Raw genomic sequence first — 20472 nt, 5'->3', positions numbered from 1 at the left:
TCGATCACTTCTCCAGTGACATGTCTACATATCCCCCCCTCTTTTTCAGACCGGAGGGCTGAGCCTTTTGTCCCCACAGACAACTTACCCTTGACAATGTGTCAGCATTTGCCTGTAATTTCCCTGGCCTGTGTTCCACAGTGAAATTAAAGTTTTGTAGGGAGAGAAACCATCTAGTCACTCTTGCATTTCTCTCCTTGTTTAACTTCATCCATGTTAGGGGGGCATGGTCTGTCACCAACTTGAATTTCCTGCCTAGCAAGTAATACTTTAAAGATTCTAGGGCCCACTTCACTGCCAAACATTCTCGCTCCACAATGGCATAATTTTTCTCGGCCGGGGTTAGTTTTCTACTCAAGTACGTCACCGGATGCTCCTCACCATTCACTACTTGTGAGAGTACTGCACCTAAGCCTGTGCTAGAGGCATCTGTCTGGACCAGAAATTCTCGCCTGAAATCGGGGGTGACTAACACAGGTGGTTGGCACAAGGCAGACTTAAGGCTTTGGAAAGCCTCCTCGGCCTCTGGGGTCCACGTGACCATTGCTGTCTTTCCGCCCTTTGTCAAGTCAGTTAGCGGAGCAGCAACTGAGGCAAAGTTCGGCACAAATCTACGGTAATAACCCGTAATACCCAGGAAAGCTCTAACCTGTTTCCTTGTCAGGGGTCTAGGCCAATTCTGTATTGCCTCAATTTTATTTAGCTGTGGCTAACCAATCCTCTTCCAACAATGTAGCCCAGATATTTGGCCTCTTCTAGGGCTAGAGCACACTTCTCGGCATTTATGGTCAACCCTGCATCACTTATGGCATCCAACACGGCCTGTACCTTACAGAGGTGACTTTCCCAATCAGGGCTAAAAATGACCACATCATCGAGGTAGGCGGCTGAGTAATCACGATGTGGTCGCAGAATCAAGTCCATCAACCTCTGGAAAGTTGCAGGCGCTCCATGTAACCCGAACGGCATCACTACATACTGGAATAGCCCATCAGGGGTGGAGAAAGCAGTTTTCTCTTTAGCCTCGTCAGAAAGTGGAATCTGCCAATAGCCCTTTGTGAGATCGAGGGTGGTTATGTACCTGGCGTTACCCAACTTCTCAATCAACTCATCTACCCTGGGCATAGGATACGCATCGAACTTGGAGATCTCATTCAACTTTCTGAAATCGTTACAGAACCTCCAAGTTCCATTGGGCTTTGGGATTAGCACAATTGGGCTGGACCATTCACTCTGTGACACCTCAATTACCCCCAGAGCAAGCATACGTTTTACCTCGGCAGATACGGCTTCCCTACGTGCCTCGGGTATCCTATAGGGCTTAAGGTTTACTCTGCTTCTAGGCTCAGTTTCAATGTGATGATGGATGAGGTGTGTACGCCCTGGGAGGTCAGAGAACTTGTTTTTGTTTTTCTGTAAAAATTCCTGCATTACTTTCGACATAAATGGCGTACCTTGGTCAGTTAGGATTTCTTTGGGGATCCCAGTCCTAGAGAACATATAAAACAACTCACGTGCAATTGTTTTAGATGCAGCGTTTCTTAAGGGTACAGCCTCAGGATAGCGGGTCGCATAATCCAGGACTACCAAAATATACTGGTGTCCTCTAGCTGACTTTACAATGGGACCCACTAAATCCATGGCAATACGCTCAAAAGGCACCTCTATAATAGGGAGCGAAACCAAAGGACTGCGAAAATGTGACACTGGGGCACTAACCTGACATGTGGGGCACGACTCACAGTATTTTTTAATGTCATCATATATGGCCGGCCAAAAAAACCTCTGGAGAACCCTCTCTCGCGTTTTGTCAGTCCCCAAGTGTCCCCCAAGAACATGGTTATGTGCCATGTCAAGCACCTGACGCCGGTACGGCTTAGGTACCAGAAGCTGTTCCACAATCTCATCTTTAACCTTATTGACTCTATAGAAAAGATCATTAGTCACCGAAAAATGTGGAAATCTTTTTTCAGCATCTGGTTCCTGAGGTACCCCGTTCATAACAGCAACCTGCTCTCTCGCATTTTTGAGAGTGGGGTCCTGTAATTGTGCAGTCCCAAAATTATCGCTAGACACCTCTAAGTCTAGTATATTTTGCTCAGTGGGAGGAGCCTCCTCCTCCCCAGCCAGGACCTGCAAAGGAAAACAATCATTTTCATCCTGCACATTTTTATCATTCACAGTGGACAAGGCAACCCCCTTAGAGGTATCCTCACTCCTTTTGGGGATTTTTCTTTTTTCCCAAAGAGCCCAGAATAATGGAAAATCGCGCCCCAATATTACATTATGCATGAGGTTTTTAACCACACCCACTTCATATTGTACGGTGCCTTGTTCAGTCCCGACTTTAGCCAGCACTATAGGGTACACTTTTGTATCACCATGTATGCACACAACACTCATATGCTTTTTAGACTCTAAGTCCCCAGTCACCAGGCTAGCATGCACCAAGGTTACAAGGCTTCCTGAGTCCATTAACGCTTTAACAGGAAAGTCATTGATTGTGATGTTGCAGATTTGCGGTTCAGTCTCTAGTCCAGGAACTGCAGCACAAGATGGTTCCGCAAATAGCGACTGACGCCTGCTAGCGTCACATTCCATGGGTTCAGAGGTAAGAGGGCAATGGGCCGACACGTGTCCCGCCTCATGGCATCTCCAACACTGGATAGGGCCTGGTCTCTTTGGCAAGGAGTCCTTTTCAGAGCCCCTTAGCCACCCGGGACCATCACCAGTCTTTTGTCCCTGAGACACCACTTGAGCCCTTTTCCCCCCCATCAGCACCCCTCCACACTCCCCCAATAGATGGAAGTCTCTTACCAGCTGACGGCACAGATCTGGCGCTCCGGGGAGGTGAAGATGCTGCAGGAACATCACGGAGGTAGTCCTCAGTCGCCTGGAACCTCTCCACAAGGTTGACAAGTTCGTTTGCATTCTTAGGATCACCTTGTCCCACCCAGCGTTGCAAGTCAGTAGGAAGGGCTCGGAGGTAGCGATCCATCACGACCTTCTCTAGGATTTGTGCAGGAGTAGAAGTGTCTGGCTCCAACCACTTTCTTGCCAAATGGATTAGGTCAAACATCTGGGACCTCGCTGATTTGTCCAGACTGTAGCTCCAGTTGCGTACCCTCCGGGCACGGACTGCAGTAGTAACTCCTAGTCGGGCAAGCATCTCCTCTTTTAGCCGAGTATAGTCCTTAACCTCTTGCTCACTGAGGTCATAGTAGGCCTTTTGAGGTTCACCTGTTAAATAGGGCGCAATTACCTCTGCCCACTCAGCGGCTGGTAACTTCTCTCGCTCAGCCACGCGCTCAAATACTGTTAGATAGGCCTCAACATCGTCCTCAGCAGTCATCTTTTGCAGCGCTTTCTGCACAGTCCTTCTCCCAGAAAAAATCTCTGGAGCGGCTCCCTCCATTGTGGGTGGATTAGCAACCACAGGCGCCTCTCGATTTACTATCAGGTGCTCGATAAGTTGTTGTTGGCTTTGGCGCAAAGCTTGCAACTCTTCCTTATGCATCCGCTGTTGTGCAGCCATCATCTGCTGTTGTGCAGCCATGGACTGTTCATGTCGTCTATTGGCCTCTGTCTGCGCCTGCTGTTGTGCAGCCATCATCTGCTGTTGTTCAGCCATGGACTGTTCATGTCGTCTATTGGCCTCTGTCTGAGCCTGCTGTTGTTGCAAACTCACTTGCATAAACTGCTTCAGCATCTCCTCCATGTTGCTGGACTGTTTTTGGAGTGTAGTTGCAGCTTTCACCCAGGACATCAGCAGCTGTAGCCAAGTCTGTCCACACCGTTGCCCCTAGCAACCGCGTTGCCCGCTACCTCCACCAATTGTAAGGGATCTTCCCGGGGTAGGGTGTGTTTGGACACAGTTCACAGCAGACTTGGAATTTGATAAAGCAGATCTTGGCGTTTATTCGTGGTACAAACAGTCCAGCAAACAAAATATACAGCAACACCGTGCTTTCTAAGTACAACAAAAATAAAAGTCCTAGCCCGGCTGGGCGCTTACTAACAGGTTCTGCTCACCTATCTGACACTTACAAACACAGCGTCTTTCGCCTGGATATCGCAGGGTGAGTTTTAGCTCCAGCAGTGGCTGTGCTTGCAGCTTCCTTCAACACACAGATTGTTCATTCCCTGGCTGAGAAGCAATCACCTGCAGACCCTACAGAGCCTTTAGCTTCCCAGGCTAATTAGGATCCAAGCTCACCTGATCCCAAACCCAGAACTGGATCGGGGGATGTGGAATGACAGGTCCCTCTACCAAACCTACCTGCCATTCCATATAAACCCAGGCCCGGCAAAATTAAATAACAACTCAGCAGCATATCGCTGCTGAGAAACTGATCCATCCTGGATTTACCATCTCACACTGTGTAGCAACCTAGGTGAGATGTACACCCCCTCGATCACTTCTCCAGTGACATGTCTACACCATATTATGATTATGTGTTCCAGCTTGGGCCGGAGGTACTCTACTACAACTGATGAGCTGTGGGGAGAAGCCTCCTTAAGTCTAACTTGAATTTTTCTGTTTTACTGGCGCTAACATGGCAGCATACATATGTTAGATCAATAACTAGCTACCAGAATGGGAAACTTAACCGCTTGCCGACTGTATACTATATACGCAGCAGTTTCCAGGTCTGGGGTGCGCACCACCAGCAGCCTGCTCCCATTGTGATTAGACACAGCGGGAGATGATTGGCGGGTAAGGCTGACTCGATGTCAGATGCCAGTCTGTCACTATAGAAGACAAGAATCCTATGTGTCTGCTAAGCAGAGGCAACAATCCATGCCTTCTCCTAGTGCAAGCACCTCCCCCACAGTAGTAAAACATTGGTCAGGCACACATTTAACTCTTTGATCGCTTCTGATGTTAGCCTTTTCCCTGCTAGTGTCATTAGTACAGTGACAGTGCATATTTTTAGCACTGTATCAGTGTCACTTGTCCCCAAAAAATCTCAAAACTGTCAGTGTCCCGGCTGTCCGCTGCAATATACCAGTCCCGCCAAGTCGCTGATCGTCGCCATTACTATTAAAAAATAATTAAATAAAAATATCCCATAGTTTGTAGATGCAATAACTTTTCTGCAAACCAGTCAATATATGCTTATTGGGATTTTTTAAACAAAAATATGTAGCAGAATACACATTGGCCTAAATTGATAAAAAAAAGCGTCTTTATTGGATGTGTTTTATATGTTTTTTGTTTATAGTGCAAAAAATAAAAAACACAGAAGTGATCAAATACCACCAAAAGAAAACTCTATTTGAGGGGGGAAAAAGGACATCAATTGTTTAGGTACAGTTTTGCACAACCACACAATTGTCAGTTAACATAACGCAGTGCCGTATCACAAAAAACCTTTCAGAGCTGAAGTGGTTAAAGTCTTAGCAAAGGCCCTAGAGAATAACATGGTGGTCATTGCAGATAATGTGGATAATGACAGAACTCTGGACGGTCGCACTCCAATGCTAAAACGATGCTTCATTCAAATAATATTTAGGACACAGCAAATGACATCACAGCGTTTTGCACTAAGGCTAGTGCTTACTCATACCGAACCAGCTATGAGTAAGCACTAGCCTCAGTGCGAAACGCATCAACTGTTAGCATCTTTCGCTGTGATGTCATTTTCTGAGTCCTAAATATTATTTGAATAAAGCATCATTTTAGCATTGGAGTGCGACCGTCCAGAGTTCTGTCATTATCCACATTATCTGCATGCTGTGGCTCGCACCCGGATCCCTTCACCTGGAGCAATTATCTCTGAGTTCCCAGGACCTGCCTTTGAGCGGTGGTGTATATCTCTATGGTGGTCATTGCAATATTTTATGTCACGTGGTATTTGCACAGCGGTCTTTCAGATGCATTTTTTGGGGGGAAAGAACACACTTCACTAAATTAAAAAAAAGGAAACAGTAAAGTTAGCTATTTTTTTTGCATATTGTGCAAGATGATGTTACGCCGCGTAAATAGATACCTAACATCAGGCCCGGACATCAGGCATTTGCCCGGTGGGCCGCGGACCGCCGGGCCACATATCATTGGGAAGCTGGTCCAGTCATTAGCTCCACGGCCGGCTCCGCGGCCGGCTCCACGGCCGGCCCCGCGGCCGACTCCGCGGAGACGGCCGCATTTATTTCTGGCACTGGCAGAGACTTGCGGGCTGCGGGCTGGGCTGCGGGCTGGACTCTCCTTGTGCCAGCGCCGCTCACCACAGCCATCTCCTCGGCCACCTCCGCGGCCTTTCACCTTTGGAGGAAATGAAGAAGAGAAGAGGTCATGTGACCGAAGGGGGAGGAGTTGGAGGAGAACTCATCTTCTTACTGTCGTAAAAGAACCTGCAACTAGAAAGGTAAGTGACAATATTGCCTGCCTCATATGTATATTTTTTTATGCATCTTTGCTGATAATGTGTGTTTTTTTTTTTTATCATGCCTGTGCCAATGTGTTTTTTTTCATTGCCTGCCAATGTTTTTTTATGTTTTTTTTTTTTTTTATCATGCCTGTGCCAATGTGTTTTTTTTCATTGCCTGCCAATGTTTTTTTATGTTTTTTTTTTTTATCATGCCTGTGCCAATGTTTTTTTTTTTCAATGCCTGCCAATGTTTTTTTTTTTTTTTTATCATGCCTGTGCCAATGTGTTTTTTTTTTCAATGCCTGCCAATGTTTTTTTTTTTTTGTTTTTTTTATCATGCCTGCCAATGTGTTTTTTCTTGGCTGATAGTGTTTTTTTTTTTTTTTTCATGCCTGGCAATGCTTTAGGCTGTGTTCACACTGCAGCGATGCGGGAACGCCGCAAATGCGCGGCGGGTTCCCGCATCGCATGCCTCCCGGCAGCAGTTCGCACTGCCCTATGCGAACTGCTGGGAGTGTCAGTGAAACGTTAATGACACGCGCCGATCAGTTCGCATATCGCAGTGCGATCTGCAAACTCGGACAGGGATCGGATCGCATGGTGTGAACACCCATGCGATCCGATTCTGCTGCGGACCAAAAAAAGGGTCCTGTTCAAGTTTGGGGCGGGTGCGATGCAAATTCAGCCATACTATCTGTATGGCTGAACTCGCATCGCACAGAGATTGGATGTGATTTGCACTGCAGTGCGGTGCGAATCACATCCGGTTCTCATAGTCGCAGCAGTGCGAACCCAGCCTAAAACTGATCTTAATAAAAAATAAAAGTGGTCAGTCTCTCTTAGAGATCCCTTTCACACTGGTCACCTCCTGTATTAGATCCGCAGTCTCTGGTCACCTCCTGTATTAGATCCACAGTCTCTGGTCACCTCCTGTATTAGATCCGCAGTCTCTGGTCATCTCCTGTAATAGATCCGCAGTCTCTCGTCATCTCCTGTATTAGATCCGCAGTCTCTGGTCATCTCCTGTAATAGATCCGCAGTCTCTGGTCATCTCCTGTATTAGATCCGCAGTCTCTAGTCATCTCCTGTATTAAATCCACAGTCTCTGGTCATCTCCTGTATTAGATCCGCAGTCTCTGGTCATCTCCTGTATTAGATCCGCAGTCTCTGGTCATCTCCTGTAATACATCCGCAGTCTCTGGTCATCTCCTGTAATACATCCGCAGTCTCTGGTCATCTCCTGTAATTGATCCGCAGTCTCTGGTCATCTCTTGTATTAGATCCGTAGTCTCTGGTCATCTCCTGTATTAGATCCGCAGTCTCTGGTCATCTCCTGTAATAGATCCGCAGTCTCTGGTCATCTCCTGTATTAGATTTACAGTCTCTGGTCATCTCCTGTATTAGATTTACAGTCTCTGGTCATCTCCTGTATTAGATCCACAGTCTCTGGTCATCTCCTGTATTAAATCCGCAGTCTCTGGTCATCTCCTGTATTAGATCCGCAGTCTCTGGTCATCTCCTGTAATAGATCCGCAGTCTCTGGTCATCTCCTGTAATAGATCCGCAGTCTCTGGTCATCTCCTGTAATAGATCCGCAGTCTCTGGTCATCTCCTGTATTAAATCCGCAGTCTGGTCATCTCCTGTATTAAATCCGCAGTCTCTGGTCATCTCCTGTATTAAATCCGCAGTCTCTGGTCATCTCCTGTATTAAATCCGCAGTCTCTGGTCATCTCCTGTAATAGATCCGCAGTCTCTGGTCATCTCCTGTATTAAATCCGCAGTCTCTGGTCATCTCCTGTATTAAATCCGCAGTCTCTGGTCATCTCCTGTATTAAATCCTCAGTCTCTGGTCATCTCCTGTAATAGATCCGCAGTCTCTGGTCATCTCCTGTATTAGATCCGCAGTCTCTGGTCATCTCCGATAATAGATTCGCAGTCTCTGGTCATCTCCTGTAATAGATCCGCAGTCTCTGGTCATCTCTTGTATTAGATCTGTAGTCTCTGGTTATCTGCTGTAATAGATCCGCAGTCTCTGGTCATCTCCTGTAATAGATCCGCAGTCTCTGGTCATCTCTTGTATTAGATTTGCAGTCTCTGGTCATCTCCTGTAATAGATCTGCAGTCTCTGGTCATCTCTTGTATTAGATCTGTAGTCTCTGGTTATCTGCTGTAATAGATCTGCAGTCTCTGGTCATCTCTTGTATTAGATCTGTAGTCTCTGTTCATCTCTTGTATTAGATCTGTAGTCTCTGGTCATCTCCTGTATTAGATCTGCAGTCTCTGGTCATCACCTGTATTAGATCCGCAGTCTCTGGTCATCTCCTGTATTAGATCCGCAGTCTCTGGTCATCACCTGTATTAGATCCGCAGTCTCTGCTCATCACCTGTATTAGATCCGCAGTCTCTGGTCATCTCCTGTATTAGATCCGCAGTCTCTGGTCATCTCCTGTCGTACTTTTCTCAGCGAGCAGTAATAATGTGCAGTATCCTCCATCAATAAATGAGGAAGCAGAAATTATGTGTTGTAACCTCTAACAACCAGTCAGTGATCAGTAATAATATGCTGTATCCTCTGGCAACCAATTGCAATTGCTGCCTGATCTTCTGCAGTAAACGGATTTTGAGTCTTACTGCTATATGTTAAATGTCTAAGAGCGGTTGGGGGGCCCCAAAATACATTGAGAAACCGGTTGCCATTATTTATAATTTTTTTTTTTTAATGGGCTGCTCAGCTTAGAATGCCCGGGCCTATTTTATGTCCCAATCCGGGCCTGCCTAACATGTTCTGTTTTAAAATTGCAGGCACTCGTGGAATGGCTACGAACTGCGGTACTTAAAAATCCTTTTAACATTTTTTTTTATCAGTTACCAGTTTAGAGTTACAGAGGAGGTCTTTTGCTACAATTATTGCTCTCACTCTAATGATCATGGCGAATTGGCAATACCTCACATGTGTGATTTGAACACTGTTTACATTTGCGGACATAAAATATGCATTTTTTTTTTGGTGTGCGGGGACAGGGGTGCTTTAAAAAAAATGTATTATTTATTTATAAATTTTTGTTATTTTTACCTTGTTCCTTTAAAAAAAATATTCTGATCACTTTTATTGCTCTCACTTTTATTGTTGTTATTGCTGCAGGTACCCTTTATGGAGGGATCTGGAGTCTACAAAACCCCAATCCCCTCCTCTGCACTTCAAAGTATTCAAAATGCCAAAATCCTGCGTTTTTGAATGCCTTTGGATTTTAAAAAATCGGTTCTGTTGGTTGCCCAGTAAACTGGAAGTGATGTTGTGACGTTGCTTCCGGGTTACTACAACTGAGGCCCGATCAAAGCCGATTCCGGCCAGTCGGCAGAGCTGCAGAATAAATGGCGGGGGTGGAGTCCCCTCCCGCTGCTTGTGATAACGGCTGAGTGGCTAATTAGCTGCATTGGTTGTTACCACTTGAAAGCTGACTGGCAGCTCTAAAAATTGGTACCGGGGTGATGCCTCTGGCCAGTGGCATCACCCCAAAACAACCACTTCAACAAAATGATGTACAGGTACGTGGTTTTGTGTGAAGTGGTTAACTTGTACCTACAAGTAAGCCTATAATAAGGCTTACCTATAGGTACAGTGAATATCTCCTAAACTTGCACTGTTTAGGAGATATTTACACAGCATGGAGCAATTGACCTCACCAGTGCATGCGCTCTGAAGGGACGGCATACCTTCAAAGCTATGTTCCAGAGCTCATGCGTGGGAATTATGTAATCGCAACTCTGTCCATTGATAGAGCTGGAGCCTGAGGAAAGAAGTGCTGTTAACCGGCAAGACTATCAGTGCTCATCAGTGCTGCCTATCAGTGCTGTCTATCAGGGTCACTTATCAGTGCTCATTAATTCCGCCTCTTAGTGCCCATCTCCCATTCAAACCAGCAAAATTACAAAATTGCAAAACTACAAGATTAAAAAAATCATACAAAAGCATTGGAAAGTTCTAAAAGGTGATAGGTTTTTGGGATCAAACCTACCTGACATGCCTCAAGTGGTTTATAGAGGGGTCCCGCCATTAAAATTACAGATAGCTCCTAATATTGTGGACCCTCCAAAATAACTATCTTTTTTTCAGAACATGGGGGGTTTCTCTCCTTATAGGAAATGTCCAATTTGCAGATTAAATGACAATAGGAGTAGGAGAACTGAATGCTTTCAGCCCACCTCAACTCAGGAAACATTTCCTATCAAACCGTTCATTACGTGCTCTACCAAGAATGTCGTATACATCATTCGGTGCCCCTGTGGGCTTCAGTACATAGGTCGCACTATACGTATGTTGCAGACTAGACTGGGTGAGCACATTGCCAATATTAAAAGGGGTTTCCCTAAACATAATCTTTCCAAACACTATGTCTTGAAGCATGATTGTAATTCTGAAGGTACTACCTTTCTGAGAATCAACAAGTTTTCTGGCTATTGGAGAGGGAGCAATATGGTCAGGAAAGTCTCCAGACTAGAAACGAGGTGGATCTATCAAGCTCAAACATTCACTCCCTTTGGAATGAATATTGAATGGGACATTATATGGTTGAATTGTATTAATGTATTGCAATCTAGCCTGTCGCTATTTAGTATTGTAAGTGTTTAGAGGAGATTTGTTATTGTACCTTTTTTGTGTGCAGTTATATGTGTTTATCCTTTAGACTGATATGTATCAAATTCCTTCACATTTTATTTACTAAATTCATCCATGTTCTTTGTTGGTGTAATATTGATATTTTGCCACAAGATGTCGCTGTTTCCCAAGTCCGCCTGTCCACATTTAATATTTTTTATTAGTTTAGAATTTACATTGCACTTTTTGCTCACTAATCCCTTTTGAGTGATGTTTTTATTAAATTTTTTAGCGTACTTACACAAATATTAGCCAGTTTTAATTGAGACCAGGGTTTGATTGTGATTTCCAGGTTCCGGAATGCAAGTACGCTCCGGTCTGTGGAATGCACCAAACTTCGGTTGTTTAAGCTGGCCCGTCCCCTATAAATAGAAGTATCCCATGCCCTAACCATGCCCCTGATGACGCATTTTAATGTCGAAACATTGGGCGGAGCTAAGGACGTGTTACGTAGGACGTGGACCAGGACAGGGTGGCCATCTTGTCAGTTGGAAACGTTGGTCGTTTCCATATGTCTGCCATTAATTTTTAAACATGTGAGTGTACTAGCCTTTTCTTATCCAATAATTTGTTTACTTGGATGCCTACGCAATGAGCGCTCCTCTCTTTTATATTAACGTGGATGCTGGAGTTTATTAGTTGAAATCATAAATGAGTTCTTTTGCCTAATGGGAAAAGGATCAGTATAAATCTTTGTGGAGTGGATCGATCTGTGCAGGGGGATCGTTGGTTTCATTACCTAATAAATTTATCATGTATACCCTACACACTGACAGTAAGAGTCAGTATTATTGGGTGCTGGTGGTGCTTATTCTATCCACTCTTATCCGGAGTTATCTAGTTGTGGACTTTGTTTCGATTGTCTTCAACAGTTGACTGTTTATTTTTTTTAGTGGTACACCTTCTTCTTTAACCTAAGGCCTAATGTTTCTGCCCCTGATAACAGGGGCATGTAATTACAATTTTTTAAATGATATTTAACAGCAGGAACTGTTCCTGTGCCCAACAAGAGAAACTGTGAGGGGTTACCATATTCTGCTACCCCCAACACCTAAGGCCCAAATTTTCAGCAGAGTATATAGTGCAGTGCATATAGTGTGTGTGTGTGTGTGTGTGTGTGTGTATGTGTATAATATATATATATATATATATATATATATTGCAGTCCAGAGTATATAGTGCAGTCAGTGTAGTATATATATAATACAGTGCAGGGTATATAGACATAGGGCATTTAAAAAGGTGTTTTAACACTCACGTCTGTTTTCTGTGTTCTCCCCTGATATCCATTTTCATCTGTTTAAATAACTTTGATCTTGGTGTTCTGTTCGTTCTCATTTTGCTTGTGGGCATGTGAAGCCGCCTCATTCTCACTCATGCCCAGTAATGCGCCATAGCGGCGATGTAAAGTATACAGGTTGCTATAACAATGAGCGGTGGCGGTGGAAGTGCCCACCCCATTGTTATGGCAACCTAGCCCTTGGTGCAGCCCACTGACTCCTGGGAAATGATGACATGCATCTTCCAGGAGCAGTAGCGAGTGGAGGCGCCAAAGGAAGTGGCGTCAGGAGCCGAGGTGATGAAGGAGGCAGATTTCGAGGGACCACATAGCAACAGGCATAAAAAGGTAAGTACAAATTTTTTTTTCTCCAAATGTTTTTTTTATTTATTTCATGCACATTAATGACATTTTTTTTTGGGTGGAACTCCACTTTTAGGGGAGCCCTATGACAGAAAGAAAAAAACAGCATGGGTTCCCCTTTGGGTCCAGTATGGATTTTGGGAGGGACCCCCACGCTATTAAAAAACATTTTTTAATATCCATACCAGACCCAAAGAGCCTGGTATGGATTGGGGGGGGGGGGGGAACGCTGTTTTTTAAAAATGATTTTTATGTCTATTGCTGGGATCTGAGCAATTTTAAATTACATTTTTTCCTTGAGAAATGTCATTTTGCTGCGGTACTCTTCTAAACATGGGGAAAATGCGCTACTTTACAGGCAGACTAAGGGACCCCCCCCCCCCCCCCCCGACATAATATTTTAAGGAATATTTCATTTTTATTGTTTCACTTTAAGCATTTCTAAAATCACTGCTCCTGAAAAAACGTCAGTTTTAAAAACTTTTTTTTTTGCATTGATATATGTCCCCTGGGGTAGGACCCGGGTCCCCAAACACTTTTTATGGCAATAACTTGCATATAAGCCTGTAAAACTATCACTTTTGATTTTTCACATTTGCGTCCCATAGACTTTAACAGTATTTGCATACATTTTTTGTCGTTCGCAAGTTCTGGTGAGAACCAAACCGCTGCAGGTACCCTTTATGGAGGGATCTGGAGTCTACAAAACCCCAATCCCCTCCTCTGCACTTCAAAGTATTCAAAATGCCAAAATCCTGCGTTTTTGAATGCCTTTGGATTTTAAAAAATCGGTTCTGTTGGTTGCCCAGTAAACTGGAAGTGATGTTGTGACGTTGCTTCCGGGTTACTACAACTGAGGCCCGATCAAAGCCGATCCGGCCAGTCGGCAGAGCTGCAGAATAAATGGCGGGGGTGGAGTCCCCTCCCGCTGCTTGTGATAACGGCTGAGTGGCTAATTAGCTGCATTGGTTGTTACCACTTGAAAGCTGACTGGCAGCTCTAAAAATTGGTACCGGGGTGATGCCTCTGGCCAGTGGCATCACCCCAAAACAACCACTTCAACAAAATGATGTACAGGTACGTGGTTTTGTGTGAAGTGGTTAACTTGTACCTACAAGTAAGCCTATAATAAGGCTTACCTATAGGTACAGTGAATATCTCCTAAACTTGCACTGTTTAGGAGATATTTACACAGCATGGAGCAATTGACCTCACCAGTGCATGCGCTCTGAAGGGACGGCATACCTTCAAAGCTATGTTCCAGAGCTCATGCGTGGGAATTATGTCATCGCAACTCTGTCCATTGATAGAGCTGGAGCCTGAGGAAAGAAGTGCTGTTAACCGGCAAGACTATCAGTGCTCATCAGTGCTGCCTATCAGTGCTGTCTATCAGGGTCACTTATCAGTGCTCATTAATTCCGCCTCTTAGTGCCCATCTCCCATTCAAACCAGCAAAATTACAAAATTGCAAAACTACAAGATTAAAAAAATCATACAAAAGCATTGGAAAGTTCTAAAAGGTGATAGGTTTTTGGGATCAAACCTACCTGACATGCCTCAAGTGGTTTATAGAGGGGTCCCGCCATTAAAATTACAGATAGCTCCTAATATTGTGGACCCTCCAAAATAACTATCTTTTTTTCAGAACATGGGGGGTTTCTCTCCTTATAGGAAATGTCCAATTTGCAGATTAAATGACAATAGGAGTAGGAGAACTGAATGCTTTCAGCCCACCTCAACTCAGGAAACATTTCCTATCAAACCGTTCATTACGTGCTCTACCAAGAATGTCGTATACATCATTCGGTGCCCCTGTGGGCTTCAGTACATAGGTCGCACTATACGTATGTTGCAGACTAGACTGGGTGAGCACATTGCCAATATTAAAAGGGGTTTCCCTAAACATAATCTTTCCAAACACTATGTCTTGAAGCATGATTGTAATTCTGAAGGTACTACCTTTCTGAGAATCAACAAGTTTTCTGGCTATTGGAGAGGGAGCAATATGGTCAGGAAAGTCTCCAGACTAGAAACGAGGTGGATCTATCAAGCTCAAACATTCACTCCCTTTGGAATGAATATTGAATGGGACATTATATGGTTGAATTGTATTAATGTATTGCAATCTAGCCTGTCGCTATTTAGTATTGTAAGTGTTTAGAGGAGATTTGTTATTGTACCTTTTTTGTGTGCAGTTATATGTGTTTATCCTTTAGACTGATATGTATCAAATTCCTTCACATTTTATTTACTAAATTCATCCATGTTCTTTGTTGGTGTAATATTGATATTTTGCCACAAGATGTCGCTGTTTCCCAAGTCCGCCTGTCCACATTTAATATTTTTTATTAGTTTAGAATTTACATTGCACTTTTTGCTCACTAATCCCTTTTGAGTGATGTTTTTATTAAATTTTTTAGCGTACTTACACAAATATTAGCCAGTTTTAATTGAGACCAGGGTTTGATTGTGATTTCCAGGTTCCGGAATGCAAGTACGCTCCGGTCTGTGGAATGCACCAAACTTCGGTTGTTTAAGCTGGCCCGTCCCCTATAAATAGAAGTATCCCATGCCCTAACCATGCCCCTGATGACGCATTTTAATGTCGAAACATTGGGCGGAGCTAAGGACGTGTTACGTAGGACGTGGACCAGGACAGGGTGGCCATCTTGTCAGTTGGAAACGTTGGTCGTTTCCATATGTCTGCCATTAATTTTTAAACATGTGAGTGTACTAGCCTTTTCTTATCCAATAATTTGTTTACTTGGATGCCTACGCAATGAGCGCTCCTCTCTTTTATATTAACGTGGATGCTGGAGTTTATTAGTTGAAATCATAAATGAGTTCTTTTGCCTAATGGGAAAAGGATCAGTATAAATCTTTGTGGAGTGGATCGATCTGTGCAGGGGGATCGTTGGTTTCATTACCTAATAAATTTATCATGTATACCCTACACACTGACAGTAAGAGTCAGTATTATTGGGTGCTGGTGGTGCTTATTCTATCCACTCTTATCCGGAGTTATCTAGTTGTGGACTTTGTTTCGATTGTCTTCAACAGTTGACTGTTTATTTTTTTTAGTGGTACACCTTCTTCTTTAACCTAAGGCCTAATGTTTCTGCCCCTGATAACAGGGGCATGTAATTACAATTTTTTAAATGATATTTAACAGCAGGAACTGTTCCTGTGCCCAACAAGAGAAACTGTGAGGGGTTACCATATTCTGCTACCCCCAACACCTAAGGCCCAATTTTTCAGCAGAGTATATAGTGCAGTGCATATAGTGTGTGTGTGTGTGTGTGTGTGTGTGTGTATGTGTATAATATATATATATATATATATATATATTGCAGTCCAGAGTATATAGTGCAGTCAGTGTAGTATATATATAATACAGTGCAGGGTATATAGACATAGGGCATTTAAAAAGGTGTTTTAACACTCACGTCTGTTTTCTGTGTTCTCCCCTGATATCCATTTTCATCTGTTTAAATAACTTTGATCTTGGTGTTCTGTTCGTTCTCATTTTGCTTGTGGGCATGTGAAGCCGCCTCATTCTCACTCATGCCCAGTAATGCGCCATAGCGGCGATGTAAAGTATACAGGTTGCTATAACAATGAGCGGTGGCGGTGGAAGTGCCCACCCCATTGTTATGGCAACCTAGCCCTTGGTGCAGCCCACTGACTCCTGGGAAATGATGACATGCATCTTCCAGGAGCAGTAGCGAGTGGAGGCGCCAAAGGAAGTGGCGTCAGGAGCCGAGGTGATGAAGGAGGCAGATTTCGAGGGACCACATAGCAACAGGCATAAAAAGGTAAGTACAAATTTTTTTTTCTCCAAATGTTTTTTTTATTTATTTCATGCACATTAATGACATTTTTTTTTGGGTGGAACTCCACTTTTAGGGGAGCCCTATGACAGAAAGAAAAAAACAGCATGGGTTCCCCTTTGGGTCCAGTATGGATTTTGGGAGGGACCCCCACGCTATTAAAAAACATTTTTTAATATCCATACCAGACCCAAAGAGCCTGGTATGGATTGGGGGGGGGGGGGGAACGCTGTTTTTTAAAAATGATTTTTATGTCTATTGCTGGGATCTGAGCAATTTTAAATTACATTTTTTCCTTGAGAAATGTCATTTTGCTGCGGTACTCTTCTAAACATGGGGAAAATGCGCTACTTTACAGGCAGACTAAGGGACCCCCCCCCCCCGACATAATATTTTAAGGAATATTTCATTTTTATTGTTTCACTTTAAGCATTTCTAAAATCACTGCTCCTGAAAAAACGTCAGTTTTAAAAACTTTTTTTTTTGCATTGATATATGTCCCCTGGGGTAGGACCCGGGTCCCCAAACACTTTTTATGGCAATAACTTGCATATAAGCCTGTAAAACTATCACTTTTGATTTTTCACATTTGCGTCCCATAGACTTTAACAGTATTTGCATACATTTTTTGTCGTTCGCAAGTTCTGGTGAGAACCAAACCGCTGCAGGTACCCTTTATGGAGGGATCTGGAGTCTACAAAACCCCAATCCCCTCCTCTGCACTTCAAAGTATTCAAAATGCCAAAATCCTGCGTTTTTGAATGCTTTTGGATTTTAAAAAATCGGTTCTGTTGGTTGCCCAGTAAACTGGAAGTGATGTTGTGACGTTGCTTCCGGGTTACTACAACTGAGGCCCGATCAAAGCCGATTCCGGCCAGTCGGCAGAGCTGCAGAATAAATGGCGGGGGTGGAGTCCCCTCCCGCTGCTTGTGATAACGGCTGAGTGGCTAATTAGCTGCATTGGTTGTTACCACTTGAAAGCTGACTGGCAGCTCTAAAAATTGGTACCGGGGTGATGCCTCTGGCCAGTGGCATCACCCCAAAACAACCACTTCAACAAAATGATGTACAGGTACGTGGTTTTGTGTGAAGTGGTTAACTTGTACCTACAAGTAAGCCTATAATAAGGCTTACCTATAGGTACAGTGAATATCTCCTAAACTTGCACTGTTTAGGAGATATTTACACAGCATGGAGCAATTGACCTCACCAGTGCATGCGCTCTGAAGGGACGGCATACCTTCAAAGCTATGTTCCAGAGCTCATGCGTGGGAATTATGTCATCGCAACTCTGTCCATTGATAGAGCTGGAGCCTGAGGAAAGAAGTGCTGTTAACCGGCAAGACTATCAGTGCTCATCAGTGCTGCCTATCAGTGCTGTCTATCAGGGTCACTTATCAGTGCTCATTAATTCCGCCTCTTAGTGCCCATCTCCCATTCAAACCAGCAAAATTACAAAATTGCAAAACTACAAGATTAAAAAAATCATACAAAAGCATTGGAAAGTTCTAAAAGGTGATAGGTTTTTGGGATCAAACCTACCTGACATGCCTCAAGTGGTTTATAGAGGGGTCCCGCCATTAAAATTACAGATAGCTCCTAATATTGTGGACCCTCCAAAATAACTATCTTTTTTTCAGAACATGGGGGGTTTCTCTCCTTATAGGAAATGTCCAATTTGCAGATTAAATGACAATAGGAGTAGGAGAACTGAATGCTTTCAGCCCACCTCAACTCAGGAAACATTTCCTATCAAACCGTTCATTACGTGCTCTACCAAGAATGTCGTATACATCATTCGGTGCCCCTGTGGGCTTCAGTACATAGGTCGCACTATACGTATGTTGCAGACTAGACTGGGTGAGCACATTGCCAATATTAAAAGGGGTTTCCCTAAACATAATCTTTCCAAACACTATGTCTTGAAGCATGATTGTAATTCTGAAGGTACTACCTTTCTGAGAATCAACAAGTTTTCTGGCTATTGGAGAGGGAGCAATATGGTCAGGAAAGTCTCCAGACTAGAAACGAGGTGGATCTATCAAGCTCAAACATTCACTCCCTTTGGAATGAATATTGAATGGGACATTATATGGTTGAATTGTATTAATGTATTGCAATCTAGCCTGTCGCTATTTAGTATTGTAAGTGTTTAGAGGAGATTTGTTATTGTACCTTTTTTGTGTGCAGTTATATGTGTTTATCCTTTAGACTGATATGTATCAAATTCCTTCACATTTTATTTACTAAATTCATCCATGTTCTTTGTTGGTGTAATATTGATATTTTGCCACAAGATGTCGCTGTTTCCCAAGTCCGCCTGTCCACATTTAATATTTTTTATTAGTTTAGAATTTACATTGCACTTTTTGCTCACTAATCCCTTTTGAGTGATGTTTTTATTAAATTTTTTAGCGTACTTACACAAATATTAGCCAGTTTTAATTGAGACCAGGGTTTGATTGTGATTTCCAGGTTCCGGAATGCAAGTACGCTCCGGTCTGTGGAATGCACCAAACTTCGGTTGTTTAAGCTGGCCCGTCCCCTATAAATAGAAGTATCCCATGCCCTAACCATGCCCCTGATGACGCATTTTAATGTCGAAACATTGGGCGGAGCTAAGGACGTGTTACGTAGGACGTGGACCAGGACAGGGTGGCCATCTTGTCAGTTGGAAACGTTGGTCGTTTCCATATGTCTGCCATTAATTTTTAAACATGTGAGTGTACTAGCCTTTTCTTATCCAATAATTTGTTTACTTGGATGCCTACGCAATGAGCGCTCCTCTCTTTTATATTAACGTGGATGCTGGAGTTTATTAGTTGAAATCATAAATGAGTTCTTTTGCCTAATGGGAAAAGGATCAGTATAAATCTTTGTGGAGTGGATCGATCTGTGCAGGGGGATCGTTGGTTTCATTACCTAATAAATTTATCATGTATACCCTACACACTGACAGTAAGAGTCAGTATTATTGGGTGCTGGTGGTGCTTATTCTATCCACTCTTATCCGGAGTTATCTAGTTGTGGACTTTGTTTCGATTGTCTTCAACAGTTGACTGTTTATTTTTTTTAGTGGTACACCTTCTTCTTTAACCTAAGGCCTAATGTTTCTGCCCCTGATAACAGGGGCATGTAATTACAATTTTTTAAATGATATTTAACAGCAGGAACTGTTCCTGTGCCCAACAAGAGAAACTGTGAGGGGTTACCATATTCTGCTACCCCCAACACCTAAGGCCCAATTTTTCAGCAGAGTATATAGTGCAGTGCATATAGTGTGTGTGTGTGTGTGTGTGTGTGTGTGTATGTGTATAATATATATATATATATATATATATATTGCAGTCCAGAGTATATAGTGCAGTCAGTGTAGTATATATATAATACAGTGCAGGGTATATAGACATAGGGCATTTAAAAAGGTGTTTTAACACTCACGTCTGTTTTCTGTGTTCTCCCCTGATATCCATTTTCATCTGTTTAAATAACTTTGATCTTGGTGTTCTGTTCGTTCTCATTTTGCTTGTGGGCATGTGAAGCCGCCTCATTCTCACTCATGCCCAGTAATGCGCCATAGCGGCGATGTAAAGTATACAGGTTGCTATAACAATGAGCGGTGGCGGTGGAAGTGCCCACCCCATTGTTATGGCAACCTAGCCCTTGGTGCAGCCCACTGACTCCTGGGAAATGATGACATGCATCTTCCAGGAGCAGTAGCGAGTGGAGGCGCCAAAGGAAGTGGCGTCAGGAGCCGAGGTGATGAAGGAGGCAGATTTCGAGGGACCACATAGCAACAGGCATAAAAAGGTAAGTACAAATTTTTTTTTCTCCAAATGTTTTTTTTATTTATTTCATGCACATTAATGACATTTTTTTTTGGGTGGAACTCCACTTTTAGGGGAGCCCTATGACAGAAAGAAAAAAACAGCATGGGTTCCCCTTTGGGTCCAGTATGGATTTTGGGAGGG

The sequence above is a fragment of the Lithobates pipiens genome, unplaced genomic scaffold (assembly GCF_037356315.1).
Source record: "Lithobates pipiens isolate NorthernLeopardFrog02 unplaced genomic scaffold, aLitPip1_a1.2 Scaffold_10, whole genome shotgun sequence".
NCBI lineage: Eukaryota > Metazoa > Chordata > Amphibia > Anura > Ranidae > Lithobates > Lithobates pipiens.
The sequence above is the reverse complement of the archived record's forward strand: the minus strand, read 5'-3'. Positions refer to the sequence as shown.